This window comes from Schistosoma mansoni, chromosome 3 (genome assembly GCF_000237925.1).
Source record: "Schistosoma mansoni strain Puerto Rico chromosome 3, complete genome".
Taxonomy (NCBI): domain Eukaryota; kingdom Metazoa; phylum Platyhelminthes; class Trematoda; order Strigeidida; family Schistosomatidae; genus Schistosoma; species Schistosoma mansoni.
Genome location: NC_031497.1, coordinates 22,326,838 through 22,350,779, shown reverse-complemented (window position 1 = coordinate 22,350,779; position 23,942 = coordinate 22,326,838). Strand labels below are relative to the sequence as shown.

Here is a 23,942-nt window from a genome sequence, read left to right as displayed (position 1 = left end):
ATTATTATGTGGCATTTTAAAACTTGATAAGAGTATGACTACTTCCTAATAGACTAAGTAATCAAATAAAACAATTAGAGATGAACAAAACAAACCGGAAAAAATGAAACAGATTTTATTGTTTAATGTTTGTCAAATCAGAAGATATTGTTGTTGTTGTTGTTTTTTGTTTTAATGGAATAATAAATAAAATAAAAGCTTTTAAATATAATAAGATAAAAATTTTCTAAACCCTAAAAAATTTATTTTTTGGTCTTAGTAAAATGTTTTCATTGGCTTTGTAATATGTTGAGGTTAACAGGTGAATAGTTTAATTTTTCTAACAATATTCATATTCAGATATTTTAGTTCATGTTAAATAAATAAATAAACACTACACTTCTCCAACCAGATATATTTTCTGTTCTAAAATATTGGATGCACATAATTTTGAATCATGCCACACAATACTTTGTAAGCAAAGATGGATAGTGACTAGCGGTGGAATCCAGGACGCGCGTTTCGTCCTACTTGGGACTCCTCAGCTGGATGTACCTGTATCTCAGAGTTGATGTTCACTCTGAGACTCGAACCCAGTGCCTTTTGGTTCAAACGCCATCGCGTTATCCACTCAGCTACTGAGTCCTGAGTGAACATCAACTCTGAGATGCAGGTACACCCAGCTGATGAGTCCCAAATAGGTTTATAATCTTAACACAATGATGACTTATTAAAATGTAGCACTTCGTACTAAATCCTACAGGTAAAGGCAATTAATCATAATTTCTCCAACATTCAAAATGTATTACAACAAACTGTAATCAGGAATCAGAGAATTGTAGAAATAATTTGCAAACGTTTTGGTCTGAGACTTATACGATCTTCCTTTATTATTTACTAACATAACGATGCAATAATAACAGTCTGCACTAAATTAAACTCTGATTCATGTTCTTGAGTAGTAATTGACTCATTTACTCAAATCTGTTCCCAACTATTTCAACGAAACCGAAAATAGACATAGCATATTTTAACCATTCACTAAAATCTATGAACAAATTGATAGCATTCCAAACTTCTAATCAATGCCCATGGGTTTTTTATCAATAAAATAAGAGTTTTGTAGATATTGTTCAACTCGCTTAAGAATATCAGGAGTATCAAGTAAACTAGAACCTATTGGAAAGCTATATCGTTCTAGCTTGGAATTCTTTGATAGTAGATACTCGTGACTTACTTTGGGTCATGTTTCATGTGAATGCCATTAATGTTCTACAATTAACGAAGTCTCAATCAAAAAAAAGTGATGGTGTTTCGAAATTGTCAAAAGATATCAAACTGATAAAGCTGTCTGTTTTAGTTATATCAAAATTTATCCGTTCACTGATTCAATAGAAACCCATAGTGTCATTGAATAAGAAAAAGAGAATTCAGCGAAGAAAATTTTCTTTTCAACGAAATCATTCACTTAAGCTGTACATTCGTATATGTAGTTATATGGAAAATATATTGTCTACAAGAAGACTAGGGAAAGATTGCATTATAAATTGATTCAAGAATAAATAATAAATCAGATTACGTACTAATCTAGGGGTAAGGAAGAAAATAATTTATGGGTCAGATAATAGTCCAATTGAAAAATATAAAGAAAAAGCGACAAACACAAAGATCATAATAATAGACTGAATTCTAATCAAGAACGTACAGCTTAAGCAAACGATTTCGTCGAAATGAAAATTTTCTTCGCTGAATTCTCTTTTTCTTATTCAATAGTAACTATGTTCTTCATTCACTAATTATATAAATAAAAAAACAATTCATTGTGCATAAAATGATCAAACATTTGAATAAAATTGACGAACATGATTTTTTTTAAAAAACCGAACAGGTTCATCAACTTACTATCCTTATTATTGAAGACTGAAAAGTTCAAAGGAAAAAAGAAAAATGAAAATAATATGAGTATGATCGTTCTTTTCCTTCTTATCATTAAGTGAATGTAATTTATTTAGTTCATATAGCTTCCAAAAACTATATATGTATCATTGAAATTCTACTATTCATTTCTAAGATATTTAGTATGTTTTAGCTTTGATATACAAACCTAACAGTGATTATTATTAAACATATTACATAAATTACCACTGTATAACATCGAATTAATCTAACAGATGGTCATAGTTAAACAATAGATTCTATTAAAAGCTAAATAAAATTAATTAAATAATTACCCTCTTTATTTTAATGGAATTCTTCTTTTATTTCCAGGAACAATAATAATCTTTGAATTAAATATACTGTAAACAAAGAATAACAATCCATTGAACCTATTATGATAAGATTTTTTGTATGTAATTTGTAGAAGATAAAACCTGTCATAGATTGATTATCGCTTGAAAATTCTTGGAAATCATAATCATCTAAAATTAATGACTTCAACATATACTGTCATCCATTCAATGTCATATAGAGCTATTAGGTTTACAATGTTGATATGTCATAAACTAGAACAAAATTCTATTCAATAATTTCTAGTTTTCATTTACTCCCTAATTAGTTTCAGTAAATGAGAGAAATATAGAATGTCGTAGATATATTGCATATTTTCAATCTCTGTTATGTGTTTCAACTTAAAAGTTTACCTTTTCTTGAAGCACAAGTTATCTAAGTAATATATATTCAATTCAGTTGGTATTATTTGTTTGAATCTTCCCATTGATGTTTAGGATTGCAATTGATCAGTCTCTAATTGGCATATGTGCATACTGTGTATATTGCCTCGATATAGCCTTATAAGTAATATATTGTATGCAACCTTATGGCTTCAAGTAAATAATAGTATTCCAGAAGCTTTAATATTTTTCATCGAAATATTCACACAGAATAAACAACGGATAACTATTGTCCTCTCATATTTTATTGTTCCATTAAAACAACACATTTGAATCTGGATTTTAGAAGTAAGCTCGTTTTCACCGATAGCCTATTATTTAAAGTTTAGTACTATCGTCAATTGGACAATGTTAAAATATGAAAAAATATATTGGATTGATCATTTTCAAATTATGTTGTTTGGTTATCGTCGATTAGATTTTTGTTGTTATAAAAGTGAGTTCCAGGATGATTAGTCTAAAATAAATATAAATTAGTTTTTAATTCATTACTTTTGATTATATAGGCAGTCCGCAACCAGCTTACTAGTATTCATTAACACTACGATAAAATTAACATTTTAGATTATAATTTGTCTATATGATCTGCACATTGAGTAAATCAACTACAAAATTAGATCAATTTCTAAATATGATCATAAAATCAATGTCAGTCCTCCGATTTAATTATCTGGTTCACAAGAAGTGATATTATTAGTACCATCAAAACGTTTACGGTCACATCTTACTGAGTATCATAGCTTTATAAAGTTAAGGTATTTAATTAAAAATAAAATTATCCGAAATCAGTTTTCAGCTTTAATCTATGTTGTTATTATTATATCAAAAATACAGCTGAATTGACTAACATAAACGACTAAGTGCATGACACGTTTATGAATACAATCCATTCCTACCATCATGAGATCCGATCTTCTTAATAAACGGTTCTGGCCATCGCTATATTAAATTACTACTTCCACGTGGTACTGGTGACAGTTAGTGACAAGAGTTTAGACAATGCATGGGATTTCCCAGTCTCTCCTAGGATATAGACATGTTGTTATACTAAAGTGTCAGTTTGTCTAAGTTGTACTTTGGAAAGTGTGTACCAGTTGGTTCCATGACACTCGCTTCGCTAATCCTAGAGAATGGACCTACACAGGTAATAATAAATACCATATCTGTTAAACAACCAAACAGTGACCTAATACTTGAAGCAATTAGTGGATGACTAATATCTCAGTCTAACAATACCAACACAAATTCAGGTAACTTTGACCTTGAGTGCTGAATGAACTAGAATATAAGTTTTAGATTCTACTGATAACTATTATCCTAGTTATGACGTCAAAGCATTTTGACTAAAAGGTGAAGTCAGCCGGAGCTTTAGCAAAATCTCTGTAGTGTAAGAAGATAAAGAGTGTTCGGATAAAAGAAACTAAAGAATAATTCTTGGTTAACAAATAGATAGACAAGTCATTATCAATCTCGATTAAAATGATCGACTAATCTGAGGATTTGAAGTGTTTATAATCAAACTTTGTTTCTAATTAAAGTACAACTCAATGTAAACACTATTTTAACCGACATCATAGATCAATCAATGTTAGACCACCATTGGAAATCTGTAAGCACTCGACTGCCGTTTCATCCTAGTATAAGACTCCTCAACAGTGAGCATGCACGATCACGCAACCGGTATTCGAGCCTCGGATCTTCAGTCTCATGAGCAAACGCTTAGCCTCTAGGCCACTGGTTCGGCATCCAACGGCGTTAATGTCTAACTTAAACCAATCCACGAAATTGCGAAACTATCTTCCATTTTGTGAGGTAGATACCTGTCTCTACCTGACACAGACTAGCTCCACTGGTCACAGCTTCTGACTATAACTCCGAGAATTCCCTCACGAGGCTGGTGACTAGCAAGCACTGTTAGATGCCGGCTCAGTGCTCTAGGGGTTAGGTGTTCACGTGCGAGGTCCAAGGTTCGAATCCCGTGTTTGGGATCGTGGATGAGCCGTGATAACGTTAAAGAAAAAATCTAAGCTGCGACCACATTATTTCAGTGTTGTTTGTATGTACATCATTAGTAGGATATCTGAAACGCATTTTGTGCACTAGTGACTGTAACGTAATATTTGTAAAAACTTGTATGCCATCCAGTAGTCAGCGGGAACTGTCGTACAAAGTTGGTCATACTCAATGATAATTGAAATCAAAATCTTTGCTTAATGGTTGCTGACTCTTCGAGAGTATCCTCTCTAAGAATTTCTATCACACACATCGAAAATCGGTTAGGTAAACTTTAAAACGTCTACTTTCCTATTATTCTTCCATATTTCACTCTCTACTATACTTGGGTTTCCTGGCATTAGTTTTATAGGTTTCCACCAATCTCTCAATATCTCTAAGTAAAAGATTTGAATGCATTATCTTCCCGAAACATAGCTCGCTGAAGCACATATACTACTGTATGGCCTAAAAGTCAGTACCGTCAAGGGAAGCATTAGTGAGAGTAACTGATCCTTTTATTGTTAAACTCACAAAAATCAGTAAAATTTAACTCTCTACTAATCTAGAATGATCAGAAAATTTTCCCATTCAAGCCACTTTCATTCTCCAACACTGATTACGTCTTAATACCAAGTCACTTCAATAATTACCACTTTCTATGGTCGTTTTTAAACCTAAATCATAAATAGTGGTTTTTCTCAGAATTCCCATCCCTTTTGTACGATAAACTATAAATTCTTCATTGAAATTTGCCGTCAGGCAGTCGTATGTGTGGTTTTAGCATTCAAATATGCCCCACAGCCTTAAAGTCACCTCAATTCTGATTATTTTATTCATAAACTATAATCTTTCAAAGACCTACCTTGCTAAATAGATAGTGACAGTAATAATAGACAGCAATAATAGAAATCATATGCTATTCATTAGTGAAAGTCATGATATCTGTAGAGAAGTGGTCATCCGTGAATTTTATAAACTAAGTAACTAAAATAATCATTGTATATCTCCATTTAAATAACCAAATGTCTAATTAAAAAGTCTAATCAATATTTCACTATGTACTGATTCCTACAAACGGTAAATAATTTATTTAGGCCTCAATAAATTCCTGTTTATCAATAAAAATAATGGAGATCGCTGAACTGGATTTTCAAATCTGAACTTCATTCAGACCTTTATGAAACTTTAAAAAGGCTGTTTTCGTAGCATCTGTCATTCAATTTACATACAATGAGAATTAAAATGAACTTATTTGATCAACTTAAGTGCTGAATCAGTTAGGATAAGCATGAAAATATCAACTCAACATGTATGTATTAATAATGTAACGATGGAAACCACTTTTTTTCAAAGTATTTGAAGCGTTTACGTTTCGAAGATGGTAATGATGAATAATATATATACAATCTGTGGTGAATCAACTCTTTATTACTTGTAATAAAAAAAAACTTTTGGCAGATAAGATATTATAAACAATTGGATTAAGTCAATTTGTATACCATTTATTGTCCCATGAATGAGAGCCTAATTGTAAAGCTTTTTTTTAGTGATCTCACAACCTTTGATTTTGAAAAAAAAAACAACATTTAAAATGTTTCCAATTAAATTTTCATTTTAAAAATATAAATAAAGGATTAACTGATTTAAATAGACGAATATCCATTTTCCCTATACCTATCCCCCAATATTTCATGTTTACTAAATAGTGTGGTTAAACTTTTTAGTTTTTTTTCGAATAAATTTTCTATCTAATTAACGATCACAAACGGAAGTACCGACCTTTTGGCATAATCAGTTATTGATTTTATACAATGTTTTACATTTAAGGTTGCTTTGATTTCCGGATTTTGTTTGATAAATGAGGATAAAATATGATTGGTTGTAAAGTGTATAAACAAGGAAGAATAGTACGAATATGAATCATTATGAAAACATAATCGGTTGATTGGAAAATATTTTAGTTCACTACTCAACTCATTAAATTTCATTGGAGCTAAAAAATGAGACAGCTATTGGAAAAAAATGAAAAAGACTGTCGTTAACGTTTCCTTCATACATGTTAATCACTGGTAAAACATTAATTGTCTATCTTTTATCTTTGTACTTAAAATCTAAATACCATTGGAGTCCTCTAAGCTTTTGTTGTGTTACCGATTAACTTAAACTCTTCATTACTTTGATATGATGTTACTTCCTATGGATTGATTGAGGTATTGAAACTAGTACTGTTTCATATATATGACACATAGTTCCCATGTAAACAATAAAAATACTGAGTTCAGCGAAGGGATCTCTTCAAAAAACTTATCAAGCTGTTCAATATATATATATATATATATATATATAAGTACTGGTTTCACGAGAACATACCAAAAGTGGATAAAATTATGGCACAACTGGAAGATTACAATACTAGATTACACAGTATAAATCTAATATTTTTCTTTAAAATACTTAATAGACTGTCCTTTACATTCAGTCAGGTAATTCAATATGCAGAAACTTCTAATTACGATATCCCTAACTCCTTGTCACTAGTGAAACAAACTCATTATAAACCATTTTTCCCATTTTACCTGTAAATTTTCCAGACTCTAGAATAATCCACACAATTTATCCGTAAGATAAAATCACTCACATTCTTTGTTCGCTACGTTGATACCTACTGCTCCTCTGAAAATGCATTAAATGTTCTAGCACCTGTAAGTGTATCTTATCACACAAATAAGATTATAGGAAGTTTAAATGTTTAGCCATTCTTATTGCTGAGTTCACTAAGTGAAACCACCTACCTGCTGTTACTTTACGTTAACAACATCCCTGGCAACCCTAACTAATTTGAATAATGTCTAACATGAACAGTATATCACTGAGTCACACGACACATGCATCATGGTAGACCCGACTGACATATTTTGGTAATTATTGCTTTGTTGTTCCGTGAGCTCTGTATCCATTTTACTTTTACTAGTTGTAATTAATTATAATTAATTCGTTATGGTGCAGAAAATGGCCTTAAATCCACCGTTCATAAATCAACGTGATGTCCATTGAAGAAGAATTAAACGCTTTCGGCCGATGCATTACATTACTGTAATACATGTCATAAATGTACTACCTAAACAATTTTTGAACTAGTAAACTTAAAACAATCTTATGGCACATGTTTGTTCTTTACATTTAATGTTACTATTTATATCAAGCTGATCATACCTGTAAACTGGCATGAATTCTGTAATTATTATTTTCAGAATATATAATATAATAATAGCAATAAAACATTATGTATGTAAAAACAAAAGATGTGTAAAATCAAAATTTAGTTTCCCTAATAGAAAATAATGTTTTAATACCTTTGTTTATTCTACCTCACTGTTACTGTGTTTAACAGAATTTTATTATCACTATTATTGTAATTATTATCATCCTGAAAACTAAGTATATATGATTGCGGTCGTACAGCTTTGAAAATGAATTCGCCGTAAAGAGAACTTCTCGCTGAATCAATCTTTCTTATTTTAAAACCAAATCATAGTGTAAATGGAGTAAAATAACTAAAATGTTATTGTCGCTATAATTAAAAGTAACAGATGGGTTATATCAAACCAAATGATATCAGGAGCATTTATGAATAAAATCATGGGGATATGAGAGATATACAAAGAGAAAAGGATATTTTCAAACTTAAAATCAATGTAATGAAAATAAAAGAATAATATTAATAGCGATCATAAAAATGGTAGGGCCACAGTGAAGAAAACGAAGAGATATAACTCGTTTGTATATAGTTCTGACTTTATTTCATGGATAGCAATAGCTTCTGCTTTCTCAGGAGTTCATTATGAAGAAATCTTGTTAGATTTGGACGAATTATGTAAACAACATTTTAAAAAAGTCTGTTGACTATTGGAGTGATTAGAATCGATTGAATGTTCAGGGATAGAACTCTTAATCACTTTGCTGTCATCTTTGTAGAACACACTGAAATATTTTCTCTTATTTGAGTTTAAAACAAGAGCTGATTACTGCCTATTTACCCAAGTCTGCAAGAGCATGTCAACCGATAGATACATATGGAGGAAATAAAGCTTTTACGTGGAATAATTTTACTGTCATTAATACTAAATGAGGGGAAAATTAAAAAACAGTACTTAAAGCCTAACAACTTTTGTTTGTAACGACAGTATTTCCATCAACTTATCAACCCCTATGGTCTTACACAGCAAACTGTAGACCAAGAATAAACCACTTTTATCAAGATTTCATATCGCTCAAGAAATCATTCTGAATAAATCAAGGACTCATAGCTAGGAATTCATTCAACTTTCATGCAGAAAAACAATATTACCACACTATAAACGGAGAATTAGACGATGCACGAGTCAAAAACCGTAAAAACAACAACAGTACAGAGTAGTGATACCCATTCCCGAAATGGTTGGAGAAAGACTTTTAATTGAGAAAAATTTAAAAATTAGGAGGTGGACATTGAAGAAACTACAATATGAATACTTATGATAATGTGTATTTATGTGGATGAAATGGACCTATCATTACAATGTTAACATTGACTGTAAGAGTCTTAAGGTTATAACTGAAGATATCCATCGCTCGCTGACTGCGCGAAAAATGTGAGTTCTTGGCTAGTGACACTAGGATTTGGAGCAATGCCTTAACTATCACGAGTATAAAAAGGCTTTCTGAACTAAATTTCAGCTTGCTACACCGATATTTGAACTAAGCTAAACGAGTTATCAAAGCTGGATAATGTAACATACTCATGCAAACTAGATTTAAAAGCGGTCTCAAAAGTCTGAATTACTGCGTTCATACATTATAGTGATCTAAGTTTCTAAAAGTCATAACGATAAGAGTGAACAAAGCTTCAGAGAACGAAACATATCTCTTGGTAGTAGAATTAAACTGTTCTTAAATCTCGCCTAGAATATGTTATAGGAAAGTGTAGCACATAAAATAATTGATTAGTACTAAAATAAAAGGATAACTTTCATGGTTTATTTTTATCACTGCTCTAATTTAGAAGAAAATGATGAATACGTCAACAAACTTTAAACATGACATGCTTGAGGCAAATGCTTAATTTTATAGGACTTAAATTAAATCACCAGTCGAAATATTGTATTCATGATCATCCTGCCATCTAATCTTACAATCTAAAACTGATTGTTCTAACATTTATTGTCAGCTGTGTCAGTAACTAAGTGGCTAAGTTTTCACCTGGAAAATGTACTATAAATTATCGATAATAATTACTTAAAATATTTATCATATGAAACTCACTTAAACACTGGAAGATTCAAATTGCATAAATATATTTCAGTTAAAAACCCTACATAACTAATACTGAATGTTTTAAAAAGTATTTTCGAGTTTGTTTCAACTAAAATTTATAGTCAGAATGGAGTTTTTGTGGAGATTTTAGTAAATTTTTTAGTTTAATTTATGAGTCAATGACCAGTGAAGTCCAGTCCGTGACTGGTAGAAACAGGTATCTACTTCAGACAACGAATGAATGGTTGCGCAGTCATTCATGGATCGATGGAAGTTAGACATTAACGCCGTTGGATGCCAGCCCAGTAGTCTGAAGGTTAATCGTTCACGCGCGAGACCAAAGATCCTGGGTTTGAATCCCGCATGCGGGATCGTGAACGCGCACTGCTGAGGAGTACCATACTAGGATGAAAAGGCCGTCCAGTACTTTCAGGTTTTCCATGGTGGTCTAGCTTCAACCGACTCATTAATTCAACCATTAATTAATTATTATGAATTCATTCTTTTACACATGGTCATTTTTCTATAGGAGTCAATTCGAATGTTACCTAAATAAATTCATCATCAGCTTTGTGATTATATTTAGTCATTCAGACTGCAAAACTAAAATGAACTCAAAGAATATTACAAGAGTAACATCCTAACTTGATATCAAAAACAAAATTAGTTAAATTTAGTTACTTGAATAGACACTGACTGAAACTAGTGAACACTTTGTCATAAAACAGAGAATCCATTAATCATGATTATTAAACTCCGAGATAGGTGGATATCGTAACAATAAATAGAACAAATGTGTTTTATCAAACGAACTTTATTAAATCTTTGACGAAATGAAAAAATAATACTGAATACACAGTAAATTTCTGATGTTTATTACAACCAAGCATTCTATGAGAGATAAAATACAAATATATAAAACTAATCTGTTTCATATTGATCTGATGTTTGGTTCATTGGAACAGAGAGCATACTTCAAAGACAAGCAAAGGGCAAATATTACCATGAACAAACAACAACTAATCCTAGAAAATGTTCTTAATTAAAAATCACTGAACTCCTTTTAATTATTTTCATTTTCTTAGAAATAAAGTTCGAAAATGTGATCAAGTATTGAGTTATTATAGGTCAAACGTCAATTGACTGCGACATACTGATATGGCGTATCCATTGTTGACCTAAATGTTTTCATCAAACCTCTTTCCTTATTTTGATAGTTGTTATGTGACTGAAAAACACCACTTAAAAACAATAAAGTACATCATAAATTGCTGAACATAGTTTCTCTTCTAATCTCATCTCTCATTATCAAATGTATAAGCAATAGGAAAAAAATTATCTTCATTTTGACGTATAGTTTCGAAAGAATACTTCAAAAGTCTCTCTTGCTACATTACTTGTTACGAAACACATACTAATCACAGTGCATCAATAACTTTTGGTTAGCGATTTGGACCTTGTCTATTAAAATAGTTTTTGCATTGTTTTATGGGATTAGTAGATTCTCCTTGAATTTGAAACTGCTTAGCTATGTAATATACAATTTTAACCGGTAGAATATACTTGAGACGATAGGTACTGAGCATGAGTCTCAGTTGAGATTCCTGCTGACAAATTGCAAACAAAATGTGAGTTCAAGGTTTTATTTCCACGGAAAATCCGAAAATCCTTTGCGTGTTTTATTCATTTACTGTTTGTTCATATTCATTTTTTATAAATATAGTTATTAACTAAGATGGATAGTGGCTAGTAGTGGAATCCAGGACGCGCGTTTCATCCTATTTGGGACTCGTCAGCTGGATGTACCTGCATCTCAGAGTTGATGTTCACTCTGGGACTCGAACCCAGTACCTTTCGCTTCAAATGCCATCGTGTTATCCACTCAGCTACTGAGTCTTGATAGCCACTTGCTTGTCACGTTCTTGCCAATAAGAGACTGATCAATCGCAGTCCTAAACATCAATGGGAAAATTCAAACAAACAATACCAAGTGAATAGTTATTAACTGTTCTATCCTGGCGATAATTATGAATGGTAGCTTTTGAGAACCATTTATGTAAAAATATTATACGTATATTCTTAATGCATAACCATTCAATAGCTAGATTGTGTATATCTATATTCCTCTTATTACAAGCTTTATTTTGATATATGAACTATTATTATACGATCTACTATTCTTGAGTTATGCCCAGTCTATTAATTACAGTCTCCCACATTCACAGCCATTTTTGCCTAAATCTTGTACAAATGTTATTTCTATTTTATTGCACGATATAGTCTGTTTGGTTTGTATATAAACCCAGTATGTCTGAAATATACGATTCATATCGCAGAGGCTGTCATTGCCGTTCTGGACTTAACAGGCAGGGCTAGGCGGGAATAAGAACCGATAAGGACTCTAGACTGCTCGTACGGGTTTTATGCGTCATTGGTCCGGTCGAAAATTCTCTGTTCTCTAATTGGCGGTATCGTTACGTTGTATATTAATAGGGCACAAAACCAACAAGATATAACATTAACATGTATTTTATGGAGTATCCCTGTAAAGGGTATATAAAATTTTTGAATGTACAACTAGGAGAATGAAATCGTTGGAGACTTTATTGTTTAAAAAATATAATCAATAGTCTTTTTAATCAACTACAATCAGTCAATTTAATGAAATAATGTTTATCTTCGCTTTCATTATTGAGGGGATTTACTTAAATAAAAAACAATTCAATTTATCTTATGGTTCTTTGAAATATGATGTATCGTATGATTGTTTTAAGAGAAGAGAATCTAGAAGCTTTTATAAACTTCTATAAACTTCCCAACATTCAGAATCCTTCAGTATGTATCACATGAATCATTTATGACACTTTTGATATTCATTTTGGGCGTTGCCAGTACATTAAACTCAAATAATGTAGACATCAGTTGGCTTAATCCGGCCACCTACATAACTATATAGATTAATCTTTTAGTATAAAAATGATACAGATTAACAATTCAAATTATGTCCACTTACTATTTATCATTTTCTGTTGTCCATGAAACATTATTAGGAATTCATTGAATTTTATATTTAATGTTGTAATGGAGTATACAAAATAAATACTATATTTATCTTCACCTAATATCTCCAAGATATCTAGATATAAACCATGATGAGTTCCCCTGTAAACTAGATTATCGATTTAAAATAAACATTAGTGTATTTATTAAATGGTTATCAATAAGAAATTTATCATCTTTGAAAGGTTGCACAAACGTTTTGCTTCTTCACCTTAATCCTAAAGAAGATGAATAAAAAAAGTGATTGGAAAACGATATTTATTTCACTTGTTCTTCATTTAGTTCAAACTGGCATTTTGAACCTAACCACTTTAACGATGTTTAGTGACGTCTTTTCATATAATATTCATTAAATGGCTTATTCTTCTACAAATATTGAGTTCATAGTGTATATTCTACTTTTTTCGGATTTATTAGCATATAATTTAATATTTTAAAACATTTTTGTAGAATCAGTCTTTGATAATCCCTGAGTCATATATTCATTTTAATAGTTAAAATGTATTTTAGTAAATTACTGATTGGTTTCATGATACTTAGTCATTATTCCTGATTGATATTGGCTAAATAGGATTTAATTGAACCTGAGAAACTGAGCCACTTAGTAATCCAAGGCACTCTGATTTTACTGTTATGTATTTCAAGGTGAACAATAGATTATTCTAGATCTCAGCTTAGTGATGGTTTTTATCCATCTACACGAATCACCAACAATCTTAAAGGTATTAAAGTTAATTTAGAGGTTTTATTCGGAATCATATACTTTCAAAGTTATAAATGTTACTTCAGAGTTTCCAAAAGTCTAATGACTACCTGTATATATATAGGATGATCAGACCAAACCAGTGTCATTTATTTTAGTCCCTGATGCTATTCAGGTTATCTTGGAGTTGAAGTTTGTCTTTGTCATTTGTTACCATGTTGATCAAAATAACCGATGAACGAATTGAACCTTTATTCATTTAAAAGGTTCCTATACATATTTAGGTATACAATAAATACTTACTAATAGAGAATGACAGTATTACACCCATTGTTTTTCTTCAATATGGACTTCTTGACGTTTTAGTGATAAGTAGAATCAACAAAGTAGACAAATAGAAATCAGGTCATTAATAAAATTTAAGGACAATGTCTCTAAATCACAAATTAAATAACGTTGAAAGTGAACCAAATGACTCTGAACTAATAAATTAAGAGGTATTTGGTCACTTTGGGCTCCACTTTGTGCAATAACAGAGGTATATGATGTTAATGAATCATAAACTGGTATAAGACGATTGTTCAGTCCTCCAGAATTTTTGAAAGCTTTTCAACCCATTTTATTCTATGATGATAGAGATCTCTGAATCATTTAGCATTATATTTATTCAATTCGAATAACTTTGAAATTCTTTTACCTTACTATGATATCTCGTTCCACTTTTCCTCGAAAATGCAACTTCAGTTTAGAGCTTTTATTCACTATTAGACAAAAGAGTACAAAGTTGATACCAGTGAAATTTTACAGTTTCATTGTTCAATATGATTTACAAGATATGGAACTAAATATAACAAACCATATCACTCTATTCCCACTAAAAAATTATCATGACTTTCTATTCGATTCATTTTACTCTCACCTAACAAATGACCTACCGGTAGAAAAAAAATAATTTCTTCGCAGTTCATACGCTATCGTTATGGTGACAGAGCGGGTGACTAAAATTATGGGAAAATGTAATTAAACAATCAAAAGGTGTTACATAAATAAACTCTTAAATGGCTTCTTGATATATATTTTAAATATCGGCTTGTTTGTTTTAGTTATCTTAAATTACTATTGGCAACGTTTTGCATTTTCTTTAATATGACCTTATCTTGTATTAATTTATCCAAATAACTAACTGCTAAATGACTTTATTCTAATTTACATAATGTAAAATATTTAAAAAATGATAAGAAAGATATTTGTTCCAGTAAGCAATAAAATAGTGCCTTTTCACTGTTACAAGACGCCGATTCTTATAACATTTCCACACATTTGACATAGATCTACTACCTGAAGTAAGAAATCAGCCTTTTGGAAACCAAGATGCATACCGTCATATTGCTTTAAAACAATAGAAATATATGTATTGAACTTTTGATTTTTTTTCAATGAAAATAGTCGTAAAACAGTTCCAGAAATTGAAAACCAATTCGACTTCAACAACTCCCAATAAATTCTTCCAAGTGCATTATGATGCATATTGATCATCAAGGTACAAATACATACACGGTGAATAACATTGAGCTACATGATGTCCAAACACACAATGACCTAGGAGCCATCGTTGGCCAAGACTTAAAACTACTGCACACTGCAGTCCAATAGTTGCCAAAGGTTTTAGAACCATATGGTCAGTAAGTAGAGCCTATAGCCATGTCTATGTCAGAAACCTTTTGAATTTCGGTACAGTATTCCTTCATCCTTAACTAGGGTACTGCATGCAAGCAGCTAGCTCCTTACTAATAGGAGGTAGTAAGTTGTTAGAAGAGGTCTAGAGAACCACAACTAAGCTGATTCATAGAACAGCAAAGCTCTTGTATATGCTCGATTGATTAAACTAGATCTATTTCTCTTGCCATATAGAAGAACTGGAAGTAACTTGATCAAAGTTCTTAAATTACTCAGTGATAAATTCGCATCTGATATGTCCTCACTTTTCTTGTCTTCCAAAACACAAAAGTTACGAGGACACTCAAAAATGTTTACAAGCCAAGAGAAAACGATTTGTTAGCTGACTACCGACTTTCTTATTGAACCATTAACGGGTGGAATTCATTATACTAACACGTGATTGAAGCTCCATATATCGACGCTTTCAAGAGAAATTTGGACTAACTAGGAGACCACGATCGCCTGGACTAACACAGCCCACTTAGCCTCCTGTCCTTTACCAACTGAAAGTTACCTTGATATAAATTAATATAAGGAACCTGTAATTAAGACGCGTAGTACAGGTTATATCTCTATAAAGTGAAACACTTTCCCATAGTGAATATATAAATGGTATTAATATAAAAGTACAAAACTTACCCAAATAGGATACAAAGATCCACTCGTTGAATTCGAACTATTGAGTGTTTACCTAGGATATTTTCCGTTCCATAATCAGTTATTATTTTTGGCAAGTTTTCATGATGATTACTCAATTGTTATTATGACCTTTGTTTTTTTTCATTTCAATCAAGTGGACAATTATCATCCATAATTCTGACTCGTAAATTATTTTCCCTTACCCACTGATTATTATACAATGTCATTTGATATTTGGAGTCTCGAGTCACTTTATGACGCAATCTTTTCTATCTTTCTATAGACATATATTTGCCGAACAACTATAAATACGAATATATAGATTGAGTAAATGATTTTGTCGAAAAGAAAATTTTCTTTGCTATATTCTCTCTATTATTATTGTTTTGTTCAATGATACAATGGATCACTTTATTTTTTCGTATATTGCTTAATAAACATTAATCTATATTTTCATTATTGATGACAATCATTTTCGGATTTTATGCTAATCTTATTCTACTATGCGTGTCCATCTATAATGTATCGCATCCCTTAAAATTCGAGAGAATGACCTATAGTTACATTCATTAAGATGGGCAGAAAGTCATCTTCACACCACATAGCTCTCTATAGGCCTTCTTCATGCGATATAAACCGTAAAACGTTACTTGATCCCATAAGCAGTGTAAATACCCAAGTTGCTTCTTGTGTCATTCTATGGCAACGTTAATATCTCATCAGTAGTAGGTCTGGCTACTCGTACGTCTTTTGTCGATATTTTTAAGACATCCATTCAAAACGCAAGTATTTTTTTGGTAGTGTTCGTTTCCTTACTCCGGTTACAGAAAGAAAAACTAATAAGTCATCTAAGTTATGAGTCTACGTTATTTCAAATCCTTTATTTAACAACACAAAAAATCTTTTAGAACTACACTTTACATAGTGACTCAGTGTCAAGCGCACATATATAATTCATCGAGAATACCTGAACAGAATAATATTGACTTGATCAATATATTTGATGTTTGTATTTAAATGAATCCCTTTGATTTCTGGTTTACCTTTCTTTGTTTTCAGTCACTCATCATGCATAGGTGAATTGTTACTGAAAAATATTGTGTGGGAAATAGTCACATAAAACTTAGAGTCCAGCCATTTAAAATATCGTGTGATGTGATAAAAGAGATTAATTAAAAGACTTTCAGTCACGGGAAATCACTGTTTTAAATCCTATCACCATGACAATATAATTTCAACTTCGTTTGTTAAAGCATATCCTTTACAGTTGGTTGAAAAGCATAATATTTCAGAAGGTTGAATTAATCTAAGCCTCTAAGTGACGAATATACTTTTAAATGATTGCAAAGCGTTTAAATAAATTTTTCTGTCAATAACTACTAACGTCAACAAGTGTTAAACAGTAAGCATTTACCACGTTAAATAATCAATGGTATCATCATTCTTACAATCTTTCGAAAAAAAGACATTACAATTTAATGAAATGGGCCTAAATGTTCTTGCCATTAGGTATTCATTTAAAACAAACTTAATTCATTTTTATTTCTGTGCACACGATCATAGCTAAATGATAACTTTTCTTTAAACTATTCTTTCCTCGTACTTTACACTCAAAGTACTTTTTATTTTAATGAGTATAGTTACTATTTTTGTCGATAATATTCTTGAATAACACTGATTTTGTACGAATAAATTATTGACTCGAAATACCTGTATAAATGTAAAATTAACTATATATTTACCAAAGGTTTTCCTTACGTAATCGTACCAAGAAGAAAACAGTTGATTGAATAATTATCAGAAGGGGATTTTTGTGGAGATTTAGTATTTTCATAGTTGAGTTGGAGTTGGATATAAGCACCATCGGATACCGGCTCAGTGATCTATCGGTTAAGTGCTCTGGCGCGAGACTGGTAGGTCCTGAGTTCGAATCTCGTGAGGCGAGGTTGTGAATGAGCACTGCTGAGGAGTCCCACAGTAGGACAAAACGGCCGTCCAGTGCTTCCAGCTTTTCCATGGTGGTCTAGCTTCGATTGAATAATTATCTTACTTAAAATGACTTCAAATATTCATCTTTGCAGTAAGCAACACTTAAAACATGATTACTACGATAAGCTTTCAAGAGACTACGAAATATGTAGTTCTTGTTGGAACTGCTTAAAACGACATATCACTAAGAAGAAAAGTTCTATTATTAATTTTTGAGTGTTTAACCCTTCCTGTTGTTCACGGTAAGGACTGAATTTTAGTCACTCTTTTTTGGAAAATGTACTTATAGAGCAGATTGTCTCAAAAATTCTATTTACTCATGTATTCATCAAACATTCGCTGACTCTGTAGTGATATTACTTGTGTTCACTGTCGATTCGAAAACCAATTATATAAATATATATATATATATATATATATATATATATATATACTACAATCATTTACTCTGTATATCTCTTTTATTGCTACCTTCATCCATATATCATACATAAATGACTGCCGATTAACTATTTGGATTTCATTTGATTTTATGGAAAATATTCGTTAAACTGACCATGCATACATGTGCATATAGTTTCTGAAGTTAATTTTATCTTATCATAAGCTAATTTATTTTTCTGTAATAAGTAATTTATATAAAACCTATAAAAACGTTGTTACCAAAACAATTAACATTTGATATGCTTTTGTTTCATGATTGCAATATATTTTATTTCATGTCAAATTTTAGTGTAATAATATGGTAGCGTTACATTTTACAAAGTACCTAAAATTAATTTTTTTGCCAAATAATATATTTTCAGTTGTAGAGATTGAGGAGTTTGATATACTCATGAAGCGGTCAATGTCGGACCATCAGTGAAAACTTGGAAGCACTGGAGAGCGAATGTCCTGGGTTTGAATCCCGCGTGTGGGATCATGGATGCGTACTGCTGAGGAGTTCCATACTAGGACGAAATGGCCTTCCAGTGCTTCCAGGTTTTCAAGAGTTGTCCAACACTGTTGGGTTTATGATTTCAGTGAAAATATATTTATTTATACAATGGACTGACTATACGTATTATTAGATACTTGTATAGATTTTAATTCGTAGTTAAAAATTGTCAAATATAAATTGAAAACTACGATATACATCGAAGATAAGAATGACAACAAACTATGCTGCGATAATAATTAAACTAATGTCCATAGTGTTGTATGTGAATAATCAAACTTGGTTAAAACGACTAAACTAATGAAACAATGACTACTCGACCTTAAATATTTTACAATATATTATACCAAATTTGGAATGTGACACAATCATCATTGAACATGTACGTGGTACTCCTACTTTTGTTACTATTAATTTGTTATTTCTTTGTTTTGACACCAAAAACATATCAGCAAAGCAATTATCATAGTGCCCAATTGAACATTTTTCTTTGTAATGTTCATATGTACTTTGACTAAATGAAAAATACAACTACTGTCAGAATACATTTTTAAATTAAACATTAATCCATTTCTTTTATTAATGATAATACTTGTAAGTTTAATATATTCTATTTTGTTTCATGTAATGTGAATAACCTTATTCATTTAGTAACTGTGTCTAGTCCAACGATATTACCCAGAGCATTAACTCGAATGCATTTGATGGTCTTCTAATAAGTAACTTACTGTAAGAAAATACAGTGTTTAACCTAATAAGTCACTTTATTCCATAACACATCTCTTTGTCTGTCGTTATGTACATATTTGTATATTTCAGTTAACTTTTGCACCAGTTGAGGCTTTATTCAATATTTTTGAGTAATGACTAAAACCATACTAATTGAAAAGTGTATACGTTACTTGATACAGGAAGATGGAAATACAATAGTGAATACATTACTCGTTGACATAAAGGTTTTAGCCTACAAATATAATGAATGCATAGCTCGATATTGATATAATTTATGATGTTGATCAAATTATCCAACATAAATATTTGGTTTCACAATCAGTTCGGAAAACAATACATCGTGGTATACACTATATTTTTTACTGAATGTTCACAATAATCTAACTTAGACAGTCTGAGTTTGGGATAAATTCGCTTAGTATTGTTTTGCTTGAATCTAACCATTGATGTTTTAGGACTGCAACTGGTCAGTCTCTAATTGGCATATGTGCATACTGTGCGTATTGCCTCGATATAGCCTTAATTCACAAGCATGGTAAACATGGGGTGGCCACACCATTGCACAAGCAAGTGGCTATCAGGACTCAGTGGCCGAGTCGATAACGCGATTGCATTTGAAGCGAAAGGTACTGGGTTCGAGTCCCAGAGTGAACATCAACTCTGAGATGCAGGTACATCCAGCTGACGAGTCCCAAATAGGACGAAACGCGCGTCCTGGATTCCACTACTAGCCACTATCCATTTGAGTTTGGGATATGTTGAAACTTATCCCTAAGATGTATTCAGGACATTAGTATGATTTGTCTTCACTTCATATCACCGGTTGTTATCTCCTTATCATATACATTCGCAGACAAACCGACATATATTTCAGCACGACATTCTTGTTATAAAACCTATGTGAAATTTAAAATAAGGTTTACTAAGTTTGTCTCTAATGGATATATTTTATCTGTTTTTTACTCTATCTGAATTTGTAATAAATTTAATTCTAAAGTTTAAGAGATCACTTATACAATAGCAGACATATCTCATCGACAATTAAATGTAATACTGAAATTTATATCCAGTAAGTTAAAAAGACGATAAATTAGTTGACCAGACACAAAAAATATTTTTAAGATGACCAGGTATGCGATATGAGACTATGAAATTATTCTTATTTAATCAACTATACCATAAATAGATACTTAAATGGTTTGAATAATTTTTCCTGGTTAGCGTTTTTTTAGCGAGTTGGTTTTCTACGCGATGAGGTCGCTAACCGCATGCCCAACCCTCCTCTTTTATTCGGGCTTGGGACCGGCAGTAGTCCCAGGAGGAGCTACAGGCGGAGTTACCATAAATAGATATTTAAATGCAATTTAGATTTACTTTTTAAAAAACACAACAGCCATATACCATCTTGTTCTCTTTTTTTCCTTTTTCAGTTTTTTTCGGTTCAAACAAAAGTTAATCATAACCACTAATGAAAGGCAAAGAGAAATAAGAATTAAACAAGGGAATTTATACTAAATCTAAACTAACTTACTAAGCTTTGGTGTGATTAACTGAAATGCATGTTGTTTTCTCAACACCATAAGTCTACTTTACAACCGAAATAATCAAGAACTTCGTCCTTGTAATTTAATGTTTGTTACCAGTAATTACTTTCACCTAATAAAATCAAGCATTTGCACTAAGAATGCCAAATTAAAGAACTAAGCTAAACACTAGACTTGAAGGATACATTTCACCACAAGCTGATGTAAGTTAAATAACCATTGTAAACCGAAGGGAAATTAATGTCCATCCTACCACAGACTCTTCATCAGATCTAACTTGTGACACCAGATGATACATTTATCATTTGCGGAAAATATCATAACATTTTTTAATATTCTGAAATCTGTGAAGACCAAGAAGTTCATAGAAGTCTATAGGTTTTACTTGAGCCCACATAATACAATACAAACATGATATTACACACGGAATCCTTTGTCATCGTTCCATGTTTAGTGGTGTTATCCAAATAATCGTATCTGATGTCTGTAAAATGATGCAATCTTGATCATTTGATTCTTTTAAACACAGTTAACCTGTATCCCAGTCTCAGTCACACAACCATTCAGGAGCTAATTTCAGCTGGAAAAAAAGAATACTAATAGGATGGAATTTTGCACAGAATATATCTCCTTAATGGTATATGTCGTTGTAAAGCATTTGGCAGGTACTATCGTTATCATGACTGTGAAATTTATATATTATTGTAAACAAATGACGAAAGACTAGTTGAAAAAGAATAATTCTTGATTCCATTTGACTTTCTCCTGACGTAAACCTTCAAGAGTCATCTGTATGAGCATTTAATATAACGCATAAGAGTGATACTTTTTTAACTCATCATCTATGAATTAGTTTGTGATAAAACTCATGTGAAAAAAAGGTTATTACATCATTAATTCATAACTTACTTCATTGTATCAATTTGAATATCTAAATAAAATATTCATGCGTGATAATCAAATATGAAAGGCAATTACTTTCCGATTTTACTTCAGTGAGAAACAAGCTTGATTATTGAGCTGTTCACTTAAAACTTTGTTTTCATGTATCTCCTGCTTTATAAGATAGAATAAATTATTTATTGGTTATTTATTTTACTATCTCTCATAACGATGGCTGAGTAACAGTTTTCCGACTTAGTTCTAGATAAAAATGATCCGAGCTTGTATGGTGAAATGAAACATGTTGTGTGCCTTTCATTCACGCATTGAACTCAACTACTGAACTACAAATGAATTCTATGGGTCAGTTCGTAATGTCGAACAAACGTAGGCTGATGACATGAACTTAAATCTACTGCTCAATACCAATCATCCCAGAATACATTAAACAAAAAGTCTATTTGATAATTCAAGGTAAAGTAGAGACTCATGAAAAATACTTTATCAAACCCTAGCATCATAATTAATTGCTAAATTATTTATTGTAAAACCTCAACATCACTTTTTGGTTTGGTCATAATTACTTAAAGCTTTAATGAAACAACGTGATCTTTAAACAATTCAATAGTCTGCATTGAAGGTTATAATTTGAATTACGATATTGAGTAGATTCAGTTCTGTTTTACTTTTTTCATTTACCTTTGTAAAACACCAAAAATGACAATAGATGAAAACCTTCGACAAAATATGTTGGGAAATAAAATAATTTTCTGAAAAGAATTAGGATGAATATAAGTGTATTTGAGAGTTATTAAATTAAAAGTAATTTCGGTGAGACTATAATTTATGGACGAACCAATGACGTATAAGATAACAGGTCTCGGATTTTGGAGAGAAATTCATTCATTCATTTGGCTAAATGAAGTTTCGGCATTATAGTTAATGGCAGTTCTTGATGAAAACCCTAAATTGAATTCGTAACCTTAGCTATCAACGGTAAATCATAATTCTAATTCGTCACAGTAGTTTATAACCCTTATTTGGTCCTTGTTGTTAGGTGGACATTCTCAAGGTCACTTTAGCGTCGCTCAAAGATCGTCCATGAACTATGGTTTCATTGTAGTTCACTTTCTAATTGACTAGCAGGACATAGACCACATCGTTTTTAATCATAAAAACTATATTAAAAATGATCGTAAGTAACAATGCTGAGTAAACGTTTGAGACTAGCGTTGGCTTAGAAAAAGTTTCAACATTAGATAATTAATAGTAGTTTAAATTTACATTTATTTCATAATTATGTTAAATTTATCCATTTAAGTTTTATATGGTTGAGATCAGCAGTACGCATCCACGATCCCGCCTCACGAGATTCGAACCTAGAACCTACAAGTCGCGCGCGCGAGCACTTAACCGATAGATCACTGAGCCGGCATCCATGAGGTATTTTCTAGAGTTCTAGTGAGAAGCAGTGACCAGTGGAGTTCAACCAGGTCTGTTGGGAGATATCAACTTACTGAAGATATTGGTGGATGGTTGCTCAATTTCGTGGATTGGTTGAAGTTAGATATTAACACCGTCGGATGCCGGATCAGTGGTCTATCGGTTAAGTGCTCTGGCGCGAGACTGGTAGGTCCTGGGTTCTAATCTCGCGAGGCGGGACCGTGGATGCGCACTGCTAAGGAGTCTCTCAATCCATGAATGGACCTAAGGTATATTGAGGCAATACACACAGTATTGCACATACAGCCAAATAGAGATGTACCCGATGCAGTCCTAACAAAATCGAGGCGAAGATC

The 23,942-nt window shown here is 31.7% G+C and overlaps 2 non-coding genes across 2 annotated transcripts; one reads left to right on the top strand and one right to left on the bottom strand.

The window, feature by feature from the left end:
* Positions 1–11,763: 11,763 nt before the first annotated feature.
* On the bottom strand, positions 11,764–11,830 carry Smp_tRNA_01421_Pseudo_TTG.1.1. The gene has a single exon. It is a non-coding gene (tRNA).
* Positions 11,831–20,301: 8,471 nt separating this feature from the next.
* Positions 20,302–20,368, top strand: Smp_tRNA_02200_Gln_TTG.1.1. Its single transcript has one exon. It is a non-coding gene (tRNA).
* Positions 20,369–23,942: the final 3,574 nt, after the last annotated feature.